The sequence below is a fragment of the Macrotis lagotis genome, chromosome X, assembly GCF_037893015.1.
Source record: "Macrotis lagotis isolate mMagLag1 chromosome X, bilby.v1.9.chrom.fasta, whole genome shotgun sequence".
Classification (NCBI taxonomy): domain Eukaryota; kingdom Metazoa; phylum Chordata; class Mammalia; order Peramelemorphia; family Peramelidae; genus Macrotis; species Macrotis lagotis.
The window spans coordinates 95,111,314-95,132,997 of NC_133666.1; the positions used below are offsets into that span (position 1 = coordinate 95,111,314).

The 21,684-nt window shown below is 36.5% G+C and overlaps 1 pseudogene; it reads right to left on the bottom strand.

The window, feature by feature from the left end:
* The window catches only part of LOC141498774 (large ribosomal subunit protein uL1-like), an 81,301-nt pseudogene extending 68,392 nt beyond the window's left edge, over window positions 1-12,909 (bottom strand).
* Between the last annotated feature and the right edge of the window lie 8,775 nt (window positions 12,910-21,684).

A 21,684-nucleotide genomic window follows, 5' to 3' on the forward strand; every position in this document is an offset into this window, starting at 1 on the left:
TTCTGTTGTGTAGTCATTTCCTCAGTCCAAGATTAATTTACATCACTTCCAAGGTTTGGTATTTTTTGGGGGGGACACCCTACTGGGACCCTCACTCCTCCAAGGTCTAATGGGAGCAATCCAGAATTGATTTTTACAAGAGATAATGTCAGACAGGGTAACTGGAGCAAAGTATTCAATGATACAAGATACTGAAAAATCAAACTACTTAGCAAAAGGATCAAGATTTTGAAGACAGAAAAGTGACAACAGATCAGGCAATGTCTTCAGAAAGCAAGTCATGGCAGGGTAAAGAAACCAGAGGTGGTAGGCAGATCACAGCAAAGGTTCTTGCCTGTGCTTTGATATGTAGATGGCCCCCGTACTTTCCTCTGCCCTGGGACTATAAGGAGGATCCTGCTATTTTAGAATGGAAGCCCAAACTGCAAGCTGGATCTGAGTGTAGGTTTGCAGCAGAGTCCTACAGTGAGGAAGAGCAAAGAAATCTCTGCAGACTTCCCTTACTGTCTCTGGGAGTGTAGGCTGGTTTCTCCAGATTCTTGCTGCAGATTCTGCAGCCTGTGCTACTCACTCCACACTCATTCTGGTGTAGCAGAGTTCTCTCCCCACCCCTTCAAGCTGTTGCCCATGATCGTTGGGCTGAGTTGGGCTGTGCTGTGCTGCAGCCCCAGGCTTTTTTTCTAGTGAAACACACCTTTCCTGTGGAACTTCTAAGTTATCTTGGACTGGGAAAATGTATCACTCAGTCTTTCTTTGGGTTCTGCCCCTTTAAATTTTAGCTAGAGACATCATCTGTTTGTTTTTTGAAGTTTGTGGGGGAAGGAGTTCCTGGGGAAATGCTGCCTTCACACCACCATCTTGGCTCTGCCCCTCTATTATGGTTACTCTTAAACAAGAATATTTTAGTAATGTGTAAATAAATTAAAGAAAAATAAAAAAAAATTTTAAAAAGAGGTAGAAAGCAACAAAAAAAATGCCTGGCATTCTAATGATGTGTCCAACCCATTGTGGTTCTGGAGTAATGTTGGAATGCTAGGCAGTTTAGCTCAAGGATCTCAGTATCTAGCTCCAAAGTGTTCTCCCCAGTGGTTGGACCAGTTCACATCTCCACCTACAAATGCATTAGGGTACTTGTGATTCCTTTGAGTCAGTTTGTTATGGGAGGTAGAGAACTGGTCTTGATTTTATTTCTCAATGATCTATATAATTTTCTAAGACACAGGAGAAGTCATAGAGAAGGTGCTGGTCTACTTTGATAGAGGAAGTTTCAAGATCTCAAAATTTCTTATACTCATGGTATCACACACAGTGGGACTTCAATTTACAAATAAATCCTGTACCTCCCAGTTCGTCCTTCTTCTCAGCTCCTATGTTTTACTCCACACACAAAGTTGGTCATACCCTTGAACTTTTCAGCACCCTGATATAGTTCATCCTCAGAACCACAACTCAGAATACCTGTCATCACCAACTTTCACTTTTATCTGTGTCTCACTGCTCCTGAACCTTTTCTGTGATCTGTCTGCCACCTCTAGTTTCTTTCCCCTGTCATGACTTGCTTTCTGAAGACATTGCCTGATCTGCTGTCACTTTTCTGTCTTCAAAATCTTGATCCTTTTGCTAAGTAGTTTGATTTTACAGTATCCTGTATCATTGAATACTTTGCTCCAGTTACCCTGTTTGACATAATCGCTTATAAAAATCAATTCTGGATTACTCCCATTATATACTTTCTTTTTGGTTTTATTGTTTAGTCATTTCTAACTATCATCATGGGGTTTTCTTGGCAAAGATACAGAAGTGGTTTACTATTTCCTTCTCTAGTTCATTTTACAGATGAGGAAAATTGAGGTGAATAGAATAAAATGACTTTCCCAGAATCACAATCAGTAAGTATGTGAGGCTAGATTTTATTTTATTTTTCCATTTATGTTAACAAAAGTTTTTCAACATTTATCAATATGAATATTTATAAGTTACAAAATTTTCTTCCACCCTCCCTTCCCACCCCCTTCTCCTCAGCACTGAACAGTCTAGTGAACAGTGTACATGTATATTTGTGTTTAAGATGTTTACTTATTAGTCATTTTCTGTATGAAGAATTAGGACTAAGGGGGGGAAAAAAGAAAATCATGAAATAGGAGGGAAAAACATAAGAAAAAAATTTTTTTTAAAATGAGCATAGTGTTCAATCAGATTCTGTAGTTTGTTTTGTTCTATGTTTTTTCTTCATCTGGATGTGGTTAGAATTGTCCATAACAGCTTCCCCAGGATTGTCCTAGCTCTCTGAACTACTGAGAGCAGCTGCATCCTTCAAAGGTGATCAACTCACAATATTGTTATTCATGTGTACAATGTTCTCTTCACCTGGCTCCCTTCACTCAGCATCAGTTCCTGTAATTCTTTCCATGCCTCTGTAGGGTCTAACCATTCATGACTTCTTATAGAACAATGATACTCTATAATATTCATATACAATAACTAGTTCATCCATTCTCCAATTGATGGGAATCCCCTCAATTTCCAATTCTTTGCTACTACAAAAATAGCTGCTATGGATATTTTGCAATATGTGAGACTTTTCCCATTTTTATGATTTCTTCAGAATTAGGCTTAGTATTGGTATTACTGAGTTAAAGGGTATCAGTTTTTATTGCTCTTTGGGCACAGTTTCTTATTGCTCTCCAGAATGGTTGTATTAGTTCACACATCTATAAACAATGCATTAATGTTCCAGTCTTCCTACAATCTCTCCAACATTGGTGGTTTTCCCTTTTTGTTATCTTAGCCAATCTGATAGCAAATTATTACTAGGATATTGTACTATGGTCAAGTAGGATTTATACCAGGTAGGCAGGGATAGTTTCAACATAATTGAACAGAAATTGAATATAAATAACAAAACCAACAGAAATCATATGATTATCTCAATAGATGCTGAAAAAAACTTTGAAAAACTTCAACGTCCATTCCTATAAAAAACACTAGAGAATATAGGAATAAATGGAGTTCTCCTTAAAATAATAATCAGGATCTATATAAAACTGTGGGCAAACATTATATGTAATCGAAATAAACTAGGAGTATTTCCAATAGGATCAGGGATGAAACAAGGATGCCTATTATCACCATTACTACTCAATATAGTATTAGAAATGTTAGTTTTAGCAATAAAAAAATTGAAGGAATTAGAATTGGCAATGAGGAAGCAAAACTTTCTTTGCAGATGATATGATGGTGTACTTAGAGAACCCTAGAAAATCCATCTAAAAAACTACTTGAAACAACAAGTTCAGCAAAGTAGCAGGATGTAAAATAAACTACATAAATCATCAATATTTCTGTCTATGAATAAGAAAGTCCAAGGGCAAGAGAAATTCCTTTAAAAGATACTGCATACAACATAAAATACTTGGGAATCTACTTTCAAGGCAAAGTCAGTTCTAAACAACTGGAAAAATGTCAATTGCTCATGGTTAGGTTGAGTTAATATAATAAAAGGGACAATTCTACCCAAATTAAATTACTTATTCAGCACCATACAAATCAAACCAAATAACTTTTACCAAGCTAGAAAAAATGTAACAAAATTCATCTGGAGCAACAAAAGGTCAAGAGTATCAAGGAAATTGTTGGAAAAAAAAAAACTGTAAAGGAAGGTAGCCTAGCTCTACCAGATCTAAAACTATACTATAAAGTGGCAATCATCAAACTGCTTGGTATTGGTTAAGAAATAAAGTAATGGACCAGTGAATTAGGATAGGTAAAAAAGAAACAGTAGTAAATGACTATAGGAATCTATTGTTTGACAAACCCAAAGACATTAGCTTTTGGGATAAGAACTCACTATTTGACAAAAATTGTTGGGAAAACTGGAAAATAGTATTGCAAATAACGTGGCATAGATCCACATCTCATACTCTATACCAAAGTAAGATCAAAATGGGTACAGGATTTAGACATAAAGGGTGGTAACACACATAATTAACAGATTAAGATAAACTCTGTCAGATCTATGGAAAGAAGAGATGTTTATGACCAGAGTACATGATAAATTGCAAAAAGGATGATTTTGATTTTATTAAATTAAAGAAGGTTTTTCACTAATAAAAACAAATGCTGCCAAGATCAGAAGGAAAACAGAATGCTGGGAAACAATTTTCATTGCTGGGGGTTCTGATAAAGGTCTCATTTCTAAAATATATAGAGAATTGAATCAAATTTAGGAGATTACAAATCATTTCCCAACTAATAAATGGTCAAAGGCTATGAGCAGGTAGTTTTCAAATGAAGAAATTAAAGTTATATATAATCATATGAAAAAATGCTCCACATCATTACTGATTAGAGAAATGCAAATTAAAATAGTTATGAAGTAAGTAACAATCTCTTTGCTAAAATTTTATTTAAGCTTTTTGCATCAGTGTTCATTAGGGAGAATAGTCTTTAATATCTTTCTCTATTTTGACTCTTCTTGGCTTAGGTGTCAGTGCCAAATTGGTGTCATAAAAGTAATTTGGCAGAATTCCTTCTCCTATTTTTAAACATAGTTTATGTAGAATTAGAATTAATTATTCCTTAAATATCTGGTAGAATGCACTTATAAATCCTTTTGAACTTGGAGACTTTTTCTTAGTGAGTTTATTAATTTTTTCCCCTTTTTTCCTGAAATGGGATTATTTTAAATATTTTTTCCTCTTCGTTAATCTGGGTAGCATTTTTGTAAATATTCATCCATTTTACTCAGGTTACCAAATTTACTGGCATACAGTTGGGCATAATAGCTCTGAATTTTCTCTGTAGTTTCCTCCTCATTGGTAGTGAGTTCATCCTTTTCATTTTTGATACTGGTAATTTGGTATTCTTTCTTTTTAAAATCAGATTAACCAAAAGTTTATCTATTTTTTTTTTCAAAAAAACCAACTCAGTTTTATTTATTAGGTTTTTCTTGCTTTCAACTTTATTAATCTCTCCTTTGATTTTCAGAATTTCTAATTTGGTATTTAATTAAGGATCTTTAATTTGTTCTTTTAGTTGTATACTCAATTCATTAATCTGCTCTTACTCTATTTTATTCATATAAGTATTTAGAGATAAAAAATTTTCTCTAAAAACTGCTTTGATGGCATCTCATAAATTTTAGTATGATGTTTCATTGTTATTTTCTTGGATGAATGATTATTTATTTTTCTGAAATGTTGTTTGATTCATTCATTCTTTAAAATTAAGTTATTTAGTTTCCAATTAATTTTTGGTTTATTTTTCCATGGCCCTTTATTATATGTAACTTTTATTGAATCATGATCTGAAAAGTATGCATTTATTATTTCTGCCTTTCCGCATTTGAATGTAAGGTTTTTTTATACCCTCATGCATGATCAATTTTGGTACAGTGCCATGTACTGCAGAAAAAAAGGCATATTCTTTTCTGTCCCCATTCAGTTTTCTCCAGAGGAGAAATCTGGATTTTCTAAGACTTTATTCACCTTCTTATCTTCCTTCTTGTTTATCTAGTTCTAAGAGAGGAAGGTTGAGGTCCCCCACTAATATAGCTTTGCTGTCTATGTCTCCTTGTAATCAATTTCTAAGAATTTGGATGCTATTCCATTAGGTGTATATATATGTTTAATAATGATATAACTTCATTGACTATGGTGCCTTTTAAGAAGATGTAGTTTTCTTCCTTATCACTTTTAAAGAGATCTATTTTTGCTTTTGCTTTTTCCGAGATCAGGATCACTACCCTTGAAGTTTTTACTTCCAGTGAAGCATAATAAATTTTACTTCAGGCTTTTGCTTTTACCCTGTATTTATTTCTGTGCTTCAAATGTGGCCACTGGATGCAGATGACTGTGGAAGAGAAAGTAAGTCTGGTGATTTAGCACAGTAACCTCTCACTCGAATCCAATTCATGTACTTGTCATGGCATCATCTCCCTGATGTCATAGTCTTTTTCAAGAATGAAAGACAAACATGAGTGTAGGATTCTAGTTTTTAATCCATTCTGCTATCTGCTTCCATTTTATGGGAGAGTTCATCTACTTCACATTTACAGTTTTAAGATGACTAATTCTTTATTTCCCTCCATGTTATCTTTCCCCATTTTCTCTTTCCTTTCCTATTATTCTCCTCATCAATATTTTGCTCTCTTTCGCCTTTAACTTATCTTTTAAATTTTAACTTTTAAGTTTACTTTCACTTTTACATTCATCTTCCCTTTTATCAGTTCCCTTATTCTCTTTTCTTTTCCATTCCCCATCTACTTCTTTGTATGGTAGGATAGTTTATTAAACCTAATTGGGGATATATGTTATTCGCTTTCTGGGCCAAATTTATTGAGTAGGATTTACTCAATGTTCACACCCTCCCTTCTTTCCCTCTACTATAATAGGTCTTTGTGCTTATTCATATGATATAATTTATCCATTAATGCCTAGTCTTCTCCTGTTATAGACTTTCTTTTTATGTTTTTATTGTTTTAACCTGGTCTTGTACTTTGTCAAAATACACTCCTTTTATCAGATCTAATAGAAGAACTATTCTCAAAGGGTTATAGATTGATTGATAAGCAGCATTGCCTCATAGTCACCAAGGACCTTCCCCTCTTCTGTGTCACTAGAAATATACTTCTTGAGAGTCATGCATGAATCATATCAAATTATAATCATTTTATACTTTACCACCTTTTCAACTATTCTCTATGGACCCACAATCCTTATAAGCCAAAATATCAGGCAAAGTCAAATCATTTCATGAACCATTTATACCATACCCTCCTCATATTCCTTCCAATTGTAGCCAATCAAGTAAAGCAAAGTTCTTCATGATGTTTTTATGTCAAGTTCCTATAATTTTGCTCTTCCCTCTGATTCTTTAGTACTCCAGCCATAGCCCTCCCCAACCAAAGTATCTGGTACTCTCTCCCTTTAGCACTCCCAACCATTGTACTAAAACCCAGTTAATTAAAGTATGGATTAAGATAAGATCACTTCCTAATCTCTTTGTCCAACCCTTCTAAGTACCTTCTAGCCTCTGCTCCCAATGTACTATAAACCTCTAAGTATGTAAAAAGTGACTTCTGATTTAATTATGTATAGAGAGCCTCTAAACCATAAGAACTGGTACACCCTGAAGGTTTCTCAAGAACCTTAGAATTGATTGTAAGGCATAGGAGACACTAGCATAGGACCATCCAGCATAGGGTGCCCTCATCAGAGAAAGTACTGAGCTCTATGAGCAAGGCAGAATATAAGTAGTTCAAAGTTAACATGAAATACAAAAGTTTAGAGTAAATACTCCAGGCACTCACCTGAACTATTTGTGTCTGATCTCTGATAGAGCATTCTGTGCTTGTATTCATCTGATCAGCCACAGTCTATAATTTGGTTCAAACAGTGATGTCATTTTGGTCTTCTTAACAACCATACCCATATCCTCTAAGTACAATCTCTTCAGCTATATTCAACCATTTAACTATCCTAAAAGAAATGCAATTCTCAAGAGTTACAAGTGTTATCTTCCTTATGGAGTTGTATACACTTTAATGTATATACTAAATAGTTTATGCTCTCTATTTTGAGAAGAAACAATGTATACATATATATAAATACATATATAGACATACACATATACAAATATCTATTATATGTATGTTTTCATGTATGTGTAGACATAAGCATATATATGTATAAATTATATATATATATATATATATATATATATATATATATATATATATATATTAATTGGTGGGGGAAAGTTGGAATTAGTATTTATTAAGTGACTGTTATGTGCTAAGTACTGTATGAAGTACTTTATATCATTTCTTGTTGTTTTCCAGTTGTGTTCACTCTTGTGACCCAATCTGGTATTTTCCTGGCAAAGATACTGAAGTGGTTTGCTATTACTTTCTCCCAACTCATTTTACAGATGAGAAAACTGAGGCAAACAAGGTTAAGTGACTTATCCAGGGTCACATGATAAGTGTTTAAGGTCAGGTTTGAACTCAAGTCCTCCTCCAGGGGTTCCATACACTGTACCATCTAGCTACCCAACAAATCTCTCATTTAATTCCAACTAGTAGTTGAGATGATCAGGAAAAGCTTGATATTTTTGTTTAATCTTGAAAGCAAAAAAAAAAAAAGCAAATCCAAGGGGTAGAAATGAGGAAGGAATTGCAACTCTTTTAAAGAGAAGAAAACAGGATCAGAGAATTAAGTAGTTTTCATGATTATACAGTTGATAAATGATAGAGCTGGAATTTCACTGCCCTTCCCAACTCCAAGCCTAGAACTCTTTCTACAACATCTCACCCCTGCCACAGCAAACCAGAAAAGAATATCTATTCCCAAATTATTTACTGTTACCTTGGAAAGCATATGGAGGTTCTGAGACACAAATAAGCAGGTTTCAAAGAGGAAAGTGGACTATAGTAGAAAAAAAAAGTTCAAATAAAGGAATGGGTAGCATGAGATGGCATTAGACCAAGGAAGTTGGGCTCAAGAAAATAGTGTACCTGGAAGAGAGATATAGTGGTGGTTCATAGTGATGATGATTTCTTTCAAGTATGAAGATAAGAGAATTCTCAATTTTTGTTTGTGGACAGTCCAAATAGATTATTTAAAAGAGTGTTGCCTCCAGATGGGCAACCTGTCTTGCAAATGATGGTTAGGCTATCTGAGAAGCTGCCAAAATAAGTTTCTTTCTGGTACTAGGTATTTGGTTCTGAGGGAAACCTTTATGTGATCATAATCCATGTTTGTCACTGTGGTTCCAATTCAAGGAAATAGGCTTCAGCTGTAACAAGAAGATTAGTTTTAAGAAATATCTTAGTACTATCTTGGGTCTGTGGCATCTTAATTGGCCATGTGATGAATCTCTCTGCCTGTAAAGAAGGGTTTTTAAATCTTCTTGTATGTTATAGACCTCTTCCATCAATCTGGTGAAACTTTGGACTGCTATTGGAAGAATGTCTTTGTTTTTAAAAGGCATAAAATAAAAATACACAGGACTACACAGAAAATCAATTATATTGAAAATTATTTAGTTGTTTTCAGTCATGTCTGAGTTTTCATGACCCTGTGAACCTTTCTGCCTGATGTCTGCTTGGCAAAGATAGTGAAGTGGATTGCCATTTCCTTCCTAGTGGCAAACTCAAATTAAGTGACTTGCTCAAGGACATACAGTTACAAAATTTTTGAGGTTGACCTTGAACTCAAGTCTTCCTGACTCCTAACCTAGTGCTTTATCCACTGTGACACATACCTGCCTTTATATTGAAAATTCAATTATCTGTCATCTATCTATCTGTCTGTCTGTCTAAAATCAAATTCACATCAATTGTAGAACCTCTGCAAACATATGCACAAGCAGATGACTTAATCTATTCCACTTTTAAAACTTCCTCAAGAAGTGAATCTATAACCTTTGTAGGCATTTGTTCTTAGATGGTTAATAAGTCTTCTTTCAAGGACATTCCATTTACCTATATCTAATTTTAAACCCTCCCACTGTAATTTAACTCCATTCATTCAATACAGTCCAGCCTGGAGTCAGGAAGACCTTAGTTCAAATTGACCTCAGACACTTACTAGCTGTGTGACCTTGGGCAAGTCATGACCTTGTTTGCCTCAATTTCCTTATCTGTAAAATGAACTGGAGAGGAAATGGCAGATTACTCCACTATCTTTGTCAAGTAAAACCCAAGAGGTCAGAAAATCAGACATGAATGAAACAATGACAGAACAACAACAAATATTAAACTTTTTTTTTCTTGTGGTGATAGAAAACAGCTCATCCATATTTTCTCCTTAGCAATATATCCTGTACTTTAAAGCAATTCAACTGTCCCTACTAAGACTTTCATTCTCCAGGTGACTGATTTCTCCAAGGCTGGGAGTTCCACATAGAGTCTGTTTTTCCCTAACTGCTGAAAATGTCTAGATACTCACAATCAGCTGGAGGTACAGGATGGCCATTCAGATTAGCAAATGCCTCACCCACAGATGCCCTACAGATGCTGCATTTCCCCCAAGGCATTTCTGCTCACACACCTGTGCCTAAGGCAGAAGTAGTCTACTATTGTTTGTTTTGTGAAGAGGCCTGAGAAATATAGTAAATTGGGAAACAATTTTTGCAACTAGTATTTCTGACAAAGGACTCATTTCTAAAATATACAGTGAACTGAGTCAGATTTTTAAAACAAGACATTCTCCAACTGACAAATGGTTAAAGGATATACAAAGGCAATTTACAGATGAGGCAATCAAAGCAATCCATAGTCATATGAAAAATTTCTCTAAACCATTAATTATTAGAGAAATGCAAATTAAAGCTTCTCTGAAGTACCACCTCACACCTCTCAGACTGGCCAATATAACCAGAAAGGACAATGATCAATGTTGGAAGGGATGTGGAAAATCTGGACACTAATACATTGTTGGTGAAGCTGTGAACTCATGCAACCTTTCTGGAGAGCAATTTGGAATTACATCCAAAGAGCAAAAAATATATGCATACCCTTTGATCCAGCAATACCACTACTGGGTCTATACCCTGAAGAAACTATAATAAAGTGTAAAAATATCACTTGTACAAAAATATTCATAGCAGCCCTGTTTGTAGTGGCAAAGAATTAGAAACAAAGTGAATGTTCTTCAGTTGGGGGATGGCTTAACAAATTGTGGTATATGTATGTGATGGAACACTATTGTTCTATTAGAAACCAGGAGGGATGGGAATTCAGGGAAGCCTGGAAAGATTTGCATGAACTGGAAGGATTTGCTGAGCTAGATAAGCAGAACCAGAAGAACATTGTACACCCTAACAGCAACATGGGCATGATAATCAACCTTAATGGACTTACTCATTCCATCAGTGCAACAATCAGGCACAATTTTGGGGTATCTGCAATGGAGAATACCATCTGTATCCAGAGAAAGAATTGTGGAGTTTAAACAAAGACAAACACTATTACCTTTAATTTAAAAAAAACACCATTATCTTATTATATAATTTTGTTATCTCTTATACTTTATGTTTCTTCCATAAGGATATGATTTCTCTCTCATCACATTCAGTTTAGATCAATGTATACCATGGAAAGAATGTAAAGACTAACAAACAGACTGCTTTCTGTGGGGGGTAGGGGTAGGGAAGCAAGATTAGGCGGAAAACTGTAAAATTCAAAATAAATAAAATATTTTTAAAAATTTTTAAAAAAGATATAAAAGGAAACTTTTATAAGAGGAAATATAAACTATTAATGTAATTTTAAAAGTTACATTTAAATAGATCATCACAGAAATGTGAATTAAAAATAACTCTGAAGATAATCTTGCACCCATCAAATTAATAAAGCTGGTAAAAATGAACCAAAAAATCAATGTTGGCAGGACTGTGAGGAAATAGGCACACCTTCTTGGAAAGCAAAATGAAATTGTGAAACAAAGGATACCAAAAAGTTGACCCCCTCATCTTAGTATAGGTTTATACTCTAAGGTTATTGATAGGAAGAAAAGACTTTGCTCTACAATGAGAGCTCATACTGGGGGGATCAGAGGGGATTTATTCTTTCCCTAAGCTCTACTGGAATTATTCCTGGGAAAGCCTGTATTCTAAAGAGAGAGGTCAGGCTCTTAATGTCCCCACTCCAGAACCCTGGGTCTCTTAGGTTTGCCTCAATCAGGTATAGTAAAACTTTTAGTTTCTTCATATAAAAAATAAACTCAACACCCAGAGACTCACAAATTGCTAGCAGGAATAACATCACACTGTGTTGTTCTCCCTGCAAGTTTATACTTAAAGCATCAAATAAGAATCAGTTGTAGGACTGCTAAACAAATATTGTTATATTTATGTTGGGGGCAGCTAGGTGGTGCAGTGGATAGAACACAGGACCTGAGTTCAAATTTTTCAGAAATAATTAACTGAATTGGTCTCAGTTCCTTATTTATAAAATAAACTTATAAAATAAGCTTGAGAAAGAACTGGCAAACCACACTAATATTTTTGCCAAGAAAACTCCATATAATATCACAAAGAAATTGTCATGACTGACAAAAAAATAATAACAAATATTTACCTTGGCTTTGCATTATCCCAATAATTTCCTCTGGATCCATTTTTTTTCTGACAAGTATGGTAGGAATTAGGTTTATCAAATGACAGTCATCTTCCTTCTACAAGAATCACTGACATAATAGCTGGGGAATCCTTTCAAAGTGCAACTGGACCTTTTAAACTCACAAGGTTGGAAACATCTACCTCATCCTCACTGTTCAGTCACCTATACCTAGGAAAGAAAAAAAAGGAGGCAAATCACAATCCATAATCAGATCACCTAGGTAGAGTAAAGACTTTAGCTGACATATGCTTGAAAAGGAGTAGGGAATTGGGAAGTGCAACCAGTCTTCTCATCTGCTCCTTTAAGAAGAGGCTCTGATTCTTTGACAAATAGAAAGAGACTGAAAGAGAATAGAATCATTCCCTTGTTAAAGTCCACTGATTTCACCGTCTTTCCTCTTCAGTGACCAGTAATAGGATTGCTAAAGAATTGTTTTCAGAACCAAATTTGTAAGCTGGTGGCATGACAATAGCCTTTCCTAGGAGCTCTCTCCAAAATATTTCAAAAATCTTAAAATTATGACTAATTTTCAAGAGACAGAATCCACAGAAAGATCCAGTGAGGCAATTCTCCATCCCAAGGTATCCTGAAAGACCATGGGAAGGCTCTGTTCCACAAGGTTGGAAGAGGGGGCAGTGCAGCTAGGATCACCGCACCTCCGGGAACAACCCACAGGGTGCCTGAGTCCCTATGAGCACCTGGCAGCACAAGCTGTTTCCTGATTTACCAACCCAGGGAACACTAAGCACGATTTGGAAGATCAGTGAGGAAGCGCAGACCAGCATGATGGTCCTCAGTACAGCCCAGATCCCAGGAAATGGAAGGAGGTCCACAGAGCAGCACAACAGGGAACCACCTGGCAGCTGCTTCCAGAGTGCTCAACCCACAGAACGTAAGGGGGTGGAGGGAAACTGTTGAGGTCTTTCCTTTGTCCCTGGGACAGGACTCTGGTACTCTGCCCATATTCAGACCCTGGTTGCAGTCTGGGGCCCCCCATTGCCATAGATCTGGAACCCTCCTCACAGCTCCAGGGTAGAGGGGAGGGCTTATGGTCATCCACAGACCAAAGCACAGGTCAGGAGATCAGTCAGAGCCTCTCTTAAGACCTTGAAGGAACTGAGGTCCTTGTGGGAGGTGTCCCAATAATACTCAAAAGCTCAGGAAGTACCCCAAAACCAGGGCACAAGCTGGAGAAATGAGGAAACAGACAAAAAGGAACCTAACCATAGGCAATTACTTTGGTCCCATGGAATATTAAAGCACACACTCAGAAGATGAGAAAGTCCAAGCCTTCTGTATCCAAAGAATCCAAGAAAAATAGGAGTTGAGCTCAAACTGTGGCAGAGATGAAAAAAGATTTTGAAAATCAAGTAAGAGGGGTGGCTAGGTGGCTCAGTGAATAGAGCACTGGCCTTGGAGTCAGGAGCACCTGGGTTCAAATCCAACCTCAGACACTTAATAATTACCTAGCCATGTGGCCTTGGGCAAGCCACTTAATCCCATTGCCTTAAAAAAAATCTAAAAAAAAGAAAATCAAGTAAGAGAAGTAGAGGAAAAATTGGGAGGAGAAATGAGAGAGATGCAGGAAAAACATGAAAACCAAGTCATCAGCTCAGTGAAGGAGATCCAAAAAAATTGTGAAGAAAACATGTTAAAAACCAGTTTGGGTCAAATGGAAAGAGCAGTTCAAAAAGTTAATGAGGAGAAGAATACCTTAAAATGGCCAAATGGAAAAGAAGATAAGAAAGCTCTTTTGAAGAAAACAACTTCTTCAAACTGTAGAATGGAGCCAAAGGAAGCTGATGACTTTGTGAGAAATCAAGACACAATAAAACAATATCAAAAGAATGAAAAACTAGACAAAAACATGAAATATCTCATTGAAAAAACAACTGACCTGGAAAACAGACACAGAAGAGACAATTTAAAAATTATTGGGCTACCTGAAAGTCATGATCATGAAAAGAGCCTTGAATGCATTTTGAAAGAATTTTTACAGGAAAATTGCCCTGATATTCTAGAAGCAGAGGATAAAATAGAAATTGAGAGAATGAGAAAATTTCCTCCTGAAAGAGGCCCCAAAACAAAACCAGCCCCCAGGAATATTATTGCCAAGTTCCAGAATTCCCAAGTCAAAGAGAAAATATTACAAGCAACCAGAAGGAAATAATTCAAATATCTTGGAGCTACAGTCAGGATTTCACAGGACTTAGCAGCATCCATATTAAGAGCTCATAGAGCTTGGAATATAGTATTCTGGAAAGCAAAAGAGTTTAGAAGGCAACCAAAAATCAACTACCCAGCAAAACTGAACATCTCTTCCAGGGCAAAACCATGGACTTTCAATGAAATAAGAGAATTTCAAATGTTCTGGTTGAAACGACTAGAGCTGAACAGAAAGTTTGATCTTCAAGTACAGGACTAGGTGAAGGAAGAGGGTGAATGAGAATGGTAAATTATGAGGGATTTAATTATGATGAATTGTGCATATTCCTGCATGGGAAGATGATACTGATAATACTCATATGAACCTTCTCATTTATTAGAACATTTAGAAGGAGCATATATAGACAAAGCACAGAAGGGAGCTGAATTTGAAGGTATAATATATTGTAAAAAAAATGGAATGCATGGGTGAAAAGGAAATGTATTGAGAGAGAGAAAGAAGAGGTAGAATAGGCTAAGATAATGCATGAAAAAGAGTCAAGAAATAGCTTTTGCGATAGTATGGCAAGGGGAAAGGAGAGGGGCAGTGAGGGAACCTTTATTCTTATCAGAAATGGCTCAGAGGGTGGCTAGGTGGCACAGTGGATAGAGCACCAGCTCTGGAGTCAGGAGTACCTGAATTCAAATCCAGCCTCAGAAACTTAATAATTACCTAGCTGTGTGGCCTTGGGCAAGTCACTTAACCGAATTGCCTTGCAAAAACCTAAAACAAATGGCTCAGAGAGGAAACAATGTACATACTTAATAGGGTATAGAAATCTGGAAGAAAAAGGAGAGAAAGGGGATGGGAGAAAGGGGATAGAGGGAGGGAGGGGAGGTCATGGGGAGAAGATAATCAGATATAACACATTTTCTTTTTTCACTTTTTGAAAGGTGGTGGGATTGGGTGGCCTGTCTGGGACCATGGGCCTGGGAGGTTGCTGGGTCTCTGGAGGATGTGGGCTTGGGACCTCCTGGCCCAAGGGCTAGTGCTCTGTCGGCTGCACCACTTGGCTACCCCATAGCACATATTTGAAGGGGGAAAGAGTGAAAGGAGACAGAAAATATAATAAATGGTAGTGGGGAAGAATGGATGAAGGGAATTACAATCTGTAACAGCAACTGTGGAAAAGTATGGAAATAACTTCTCTGATGGACTTATGATAAAGAATGAGTTCCACCCCAGAGATGGAGCTGATGGTATCAGAATATAGACTGAAGCACATTTTTTTCCTTTCACTTTATTTCTTCTGAAGATTTTTATTTTTGTGGGGGGGGGAGGGGGATTATGTTTACTCTTACAACAAGCCTATTTTAGTAATGTGTAAATAAATGAAAATATAGATTAAAATAAAAATACAAAAAAAGAACTGTTTTCAGTAAAAGTTGTTAGAGTGACTCTGATCCTATTCCATAGAATGCAACCAAATACATAGATAGATAGGTAGATAGATAGATGGATGGATGGGTGAATGGATGGATGGATGGATGGATGGATGGATGGATGGATGGATGGATCTATGGATGGATAATAATTATTCCTATATAACAACCTGTTTGTTAATGGTAAAAAAAACTGGAAACAAACTACTGAAGAACGTAAAAATAAAATATAAATGTAATGGGATATTATTGTGTCAAAAGAAATGTGGAATACAAAGAAAAATGGTAGATTTATTAAGTGATGCACAGAGAACAAAGTATAATCAAAAGAACATAATTCATAGTCTAGTTGAGGCCACAAACATTTGTTAGGGAATTACTTATATGCCTAGGATGACTAAATAGTACAGTGGATCAAGTACTGGGTCTACAATCAGGAACACTCATTTTCCTGAGTTCAGATCTGGTTCTTGCCCTTCAATATTGAAAAAGATGAAAATGATATCACTATGTTTGAGACGAATAACAGTGTATCCAACCATGGCTGATCTGACCAATAAGAGCTCAGAATGCTGTACCACAGGTCCAGCACAAATAGTTCACGTGAACAACTGAGGTACTTACTTTAAACTTACATATGTCATGTTTCCTTTGAGCTGCTTCAATTCTACCTTCCTCATAGAATGCAGCACCTCACTGTTGAGGGCACACCCATGATAGGCGTGTGCCAATGTCTCCAATGCTATATAATCAATTCTAAAGTTCTTAGGTAATTAGTAAGTGTCTGAGATCAGATTTGAACCCAGGTACTCCTGATTCCAGGGCCAGTGCTTTATCCACTGCTCCACCTAGCCACCCCTAATTCTAAAGTTCTTAAAAGACACTTTCAGGTGTCTTCTGATCCCCTTGTGAGTGCCTGCCTTGTGTGAGTTCTCCATAAAATAGTCTTTTTTTTTTTTTGGCAAGCGTATTTCTGGCATTCTAACAATGTGCCCAGTCCATCATAGCTGTGCTCTCTGTAGTAATTTTTGAATGCTAGGTTCAAGAAAGGACTTCAAGTGTCTGTTATCTTCTCCTGTTCAGAATCTTCCTAAGGAAATTTAAATGGAAATGATAGAATCTGGTCTTAGATACTAGTTCTATAACTCTGGACATGTGACTTAAACCTGTTTCCCTGAGTCGTTTATAAAATGAGCCAGTGAAGGAAATGGCAAACCAGTCCAGTATCTTTGCCAAGAAAATCCCAAATGGGACAGTTAAGTGGCACAGTGGATAGAACTCTGGCCCAGGAGTCAGGAGGACCTGAGTTCAAATCCAGTCTCAGACTCTTAATAATTACTTAGCTGTATGACCTTGGGCAAGTCACTTAACCCCACTGTCTTTCCAAAAAAAAAAAAACCCAAAAGTAAAAATTCAATTAAAAAAAAAAAGAAAATCCCAAATGTGGACACAAAGGGTTGGGCACACCTAAAATGATAATAATATTTACATGCCAAGTACAGTACAAGTTCTAGGGATACAAATTCAAAGAACTTACGTTCTAATGAAGGAAGACAACATATATAAGGGAGTTGACAAAGTGTGTGTGTGGGGGGTGGCGGGGGAGGGAAACATGGTAGCAAGTAGTGAATGACAGTTCTGGGAAGAACACACCAGTGAGAGAAAGGGCAGGAGCAGAGAAAGGAGTCAAATGAGTCAAGTTAGCCTAAGTAGAGTGAAGAGTGGGTAAAAGATAATGACTATAAATATATAAACAAAGACTTTTAACAAAAAAAAACTTCCATCTCAGTTTAGATCAATGCTATGAAGTTGTTACCATCTTATTAATAAATAATTACAATCCACCACCTCTCTTTTGCTTAACAAATTGTTAAGTAAAGTATACTATTCCCGTTACTAGTTTTCATAGTTTGACTTAATCATTTTGTTAGACTTTATTTTGCTTGGGGAGAGAGAGGGGCTGTGAATTAGAGCTGTGTGTTTCATTCTCTGGTTTTACTTAACACTACTTTCTCTTGTTGTTCAGGTAGAGTTCAAACATTATCAGAAGTTAAAACAGACAGACAAAAAGATATTTTTTCTAAAGATGTTTAAAGCTTAGAGTACTGCCCCCTTCCCTTTTCAAATCTTGCAACATATATTCATGAAAGGGAAGGAATTTATTGAATCTTTAGTAGAGACAACAATCTTGACCCTTGGGCATCGAATACCCTCTCTACCTTTTCTTTGCTCATGTATTTACATGGAAAAGAAGTATAAATTCAGGAACTCTAAAAACTAAAACTGTTTGGTGGATTATTGCCTGATCTCCAGAGAAACAAATTCAGGAATTATATTGATTAGTTTCTCTAAAGGACAACTCTGTAAAGACTATAGAATTACAGGGATAATTCTGGTCTACTATATTTGAAGTAATTCCTCGCCCAGAGTTGTCCTCTTATATGATAAAATTGAAAGTCTGGTAAAAAAAAATAGTTTCCTTTTGTTGTTGTTGTTGATTGTTGTTGTAGGTCGCCATAAAATGGAAGGAGTCCTCCAAACAAAGTTATCCAGCTGAACCAGGAAGGGATGTGAAAGAAACGACAATAGCTTGCTTGGATTACTTGGTCTTTGTTCTAAAGGACTTGGCACTTGCAGTTAAGAATCTCATTCTTAGAGAAAAGGAAATCAAACTCTCTTTGATCCTGGGTGGCTGCTTTTTTGAAAAGAGAAAAAAAAGAGTTAGCTAACACAAAGGATCAGGTACATAACAGGAATCTGGCCAAGATATTTTAGTAGATCAATATGAAGTAGCTTGAGAGCTGTACCTAGAATGTCCAACAGAGACTATGTAGCAAAAGTGAATAGGGTAATTGGAAGACACCTCACAATAACACAGGTATGAAGAGTCCTTCAACATGAACCCAACTGCAATGCTACTTTTGAACACTTTGTCGCCGATCTTCCCTATGATACTAATCACATTTCTGGGAGAATATTTTCTAAATTTATATGGGAGATATAATGATTCTAATTAATTTTAATAAATGTCCTTGATTTAAATTACCTCCATCCTTTCTTACTATTGGAAATGGAACCCATCATTGGAAGCTCTTAAGTTTCAATTTAGGGAATGCAGACCAACAGAATACCTTTAACCTGGGAAAGGTGTCCAGGGGTCCCAAATTGCAAGTATAAGTTGAGTATGGTAAGCCAGTGCTGCAAAATGTGAAACCATGGAATAATAATAACAACAATAACAGTAATGATAATAGTTAATATGTTTCAGGCATGGTACTAAGTGCGTGACAATTATTATCTTACTTGATCCTTACAACAAACAACCCTGGGAGATTAGGTGCTATTCTAATCCCCCTTCTACACATGAAGAAACTGAGGCAAACCGACATTAAGGGTCTTGACCAGGATCACAAAGTTAGTAAGTATCTGAGTAAGGATTTGGATACATAGGCCCAATCTTCTATCTACCAAGTTGTAAGTTCATGAGTTCATGTAAGTTCATTAAGTCTATCAGGAATAAACATGGACTTTAACTTCAGGAGATTGCCTGAATCTGTACTTCCATGTCCAAGTCATGAGACTTGCTTTTCAGAGGCTGATACCAACTGTCACTTCAAGCATCAGATATTTTCCTCTAGCTCCATTTAGTCTAAGGGATGACCTTAAACAAAATTTTAAGGTAAATTAAGAAGTGCTCTTTTTGAAGCTGGAAAATTCTCTCTATTTTAAGCTGCTGAATGCTATTCTTTTTTGTTTCCTAGGTGGCCATTACTTTTTTTTTGACTAAAATCATCAGGAGATGGGGGGGGGAAGTTGTCCTATGTCAATATGATATAAGAAATTGTCTTTAAACATAGTATCCATTTCCAAGCTTATTAATTTCAAAACCATAGGATACTGATCAACGTTCTGTACCTTTGCAGTTTAACCATTCCTACACTGAAAGTGTAGATCAGGCACTAGTAAACTATATGGCCTGTGAGTCAAATTAGTCTTCCTTCTATTTTTGCATAGCCCAAGAGCAAGAATTTTTTAACACTTTAAAATAAACTTTAAACTTATTTGAATAAATCCTTGGTTGACAAAAGGCAGTCTGTTATAGAATTTTGTAGTTAGAAGAAACCTTAGGCTTTTCTAAGTAAAATATGCATTTTAGTCCCCAATGCTCATAGCCAAAATGCTGCTGGAAATAAGAAGAGGAGGACACCAACCTTCTTCTCCACCCTCCAAGAAGAGACTTGAAGGGGGTCTGATTCCTCAACAGACAGGAAGAAAGAGGAAAGAGTCATTCCCTTTTTTTAAATAAATATTTTATTTGGTTTTCCAACTACATACAATGGTATTTTTTACCAATAACTTTTTTTTGCTAGGTTTTGAGTTTTACAATTTTTCTCCCTCCCTCCTTTTTCTCCTCCTTCCCCCTGACAGAAAACAATCTGATATAGGCTTTACATTTGTAACCACACTAAACATAGATTGATAATGAACATCTTGTGAGAGAAGAATCAGATCAAAAGGAAGAAAGGAAATATATGAGAGAACAAAAATGACATAATACATAAGCCATTTTGAAAAATTGAAGATGGGGGGTGGCGGAAACAAGATGGCAGCATGAAGGCAGCATTTCCCAGAAACTCCTTCCCCAAAAAACTCCAAAAGCCATCAAATTATGACTGTAGCCAAAATTTAGAAGGGAAAAACCTGCAGAAATATTGAATGATACATTTTCCCAGTTCAAGATAACTTAGAAGTTTGGTGGGAAAGGTATGTTTCACTGGGAACAGGGGTTGGAAAAAAGCCCCAACTGCACCCCAGCACAGCCCAGCACAGCCCAGCACAGCCCAGCACAGCCCAGGAATCACTGGGAACAGCTTAAATGGCTGGTGAGAGAACTCTGCTGTACCAGAATGAGTGCAGAGTGAGGAGCGCTGGCCCCAGAGCAGCACTGCTGTAAGAACCTGCAGTGGGAATTGGGGAAACCAGCCTGCACTCTAGAGAACAGCCCACAGATGGTAAGGGGGTCAGAGGAGATTGCAGAAATCTCTCTGCTCTCCTTGGGGTAGGATTCTGCAGTTTGCTCACACTCAGATCCAGGTTGCAGTTTGGTCTTCCATACTAAGAGATCAGAGCAGGGACCCTCCTCACAGCTCCAGGGCAGGGAGGAGCGCCAGTGGTCATCTACATATCAAAGCACAGGCAAGAAAGCATAAGACCTTGGGGGGGAATAAAGGTCCCAGTGGAGTGTCCCCCCAAAAAAACCCCAAAGCCTTGGAAGTGCTTTAAATTAGTCTTGGGCTGAGGAAAAGAGCAAACAACAGGGGAAAAAAAAGAATCTAACCATAGAAAATTACTTTGGTTCCATGGAAAATCAAAACATATACTCAGATGATGACAAAATTGAAGCTTCCATATCCAAAACCTTCAGGAGAAATAGAAAATGGGATCAGACTATGGATGAGCTCAAAAAAAGACTTTGAAAAGAAATTAAGGGAGGTGAAGGAAAAATTGGGAGGAGAAATGAGAATGATGCAGAAAAACCAAATCAGCAGCTTAGTGAAAGAAATACAAAAAAAATACTGAAGAAAATAATATGTTAAAAAATATATTATTTAGGCTAAATGGAAAAAACAAAACAAAAGGCAAATGAGGAAAATGCCTTAAAAAACAGAATTGGCCAGCTGGAAAAGGAGATAAAAAAACTCTCTGAAGAAAATAGCTCCTTCAAGTGTAGAATAGTACTAAAGGAAGCTGATGACTTTGAGAGAAATCAGGAAGAAATAAAACTACCAAAAAAAAAATTAGAAGAAAATGTGAAGAAGAAAATGTGAAATATCACATTGGAAAAATAACTGAATTCAAAAAACAGATCCAGAAGAAAAATTTAAAAATTATTGGGTTACCTGAAAGTCACTACCAGAAGAGCCTAGACTTCATTTTTCAAGAAATAATACAGAAAAATTGCCCCGAGATCC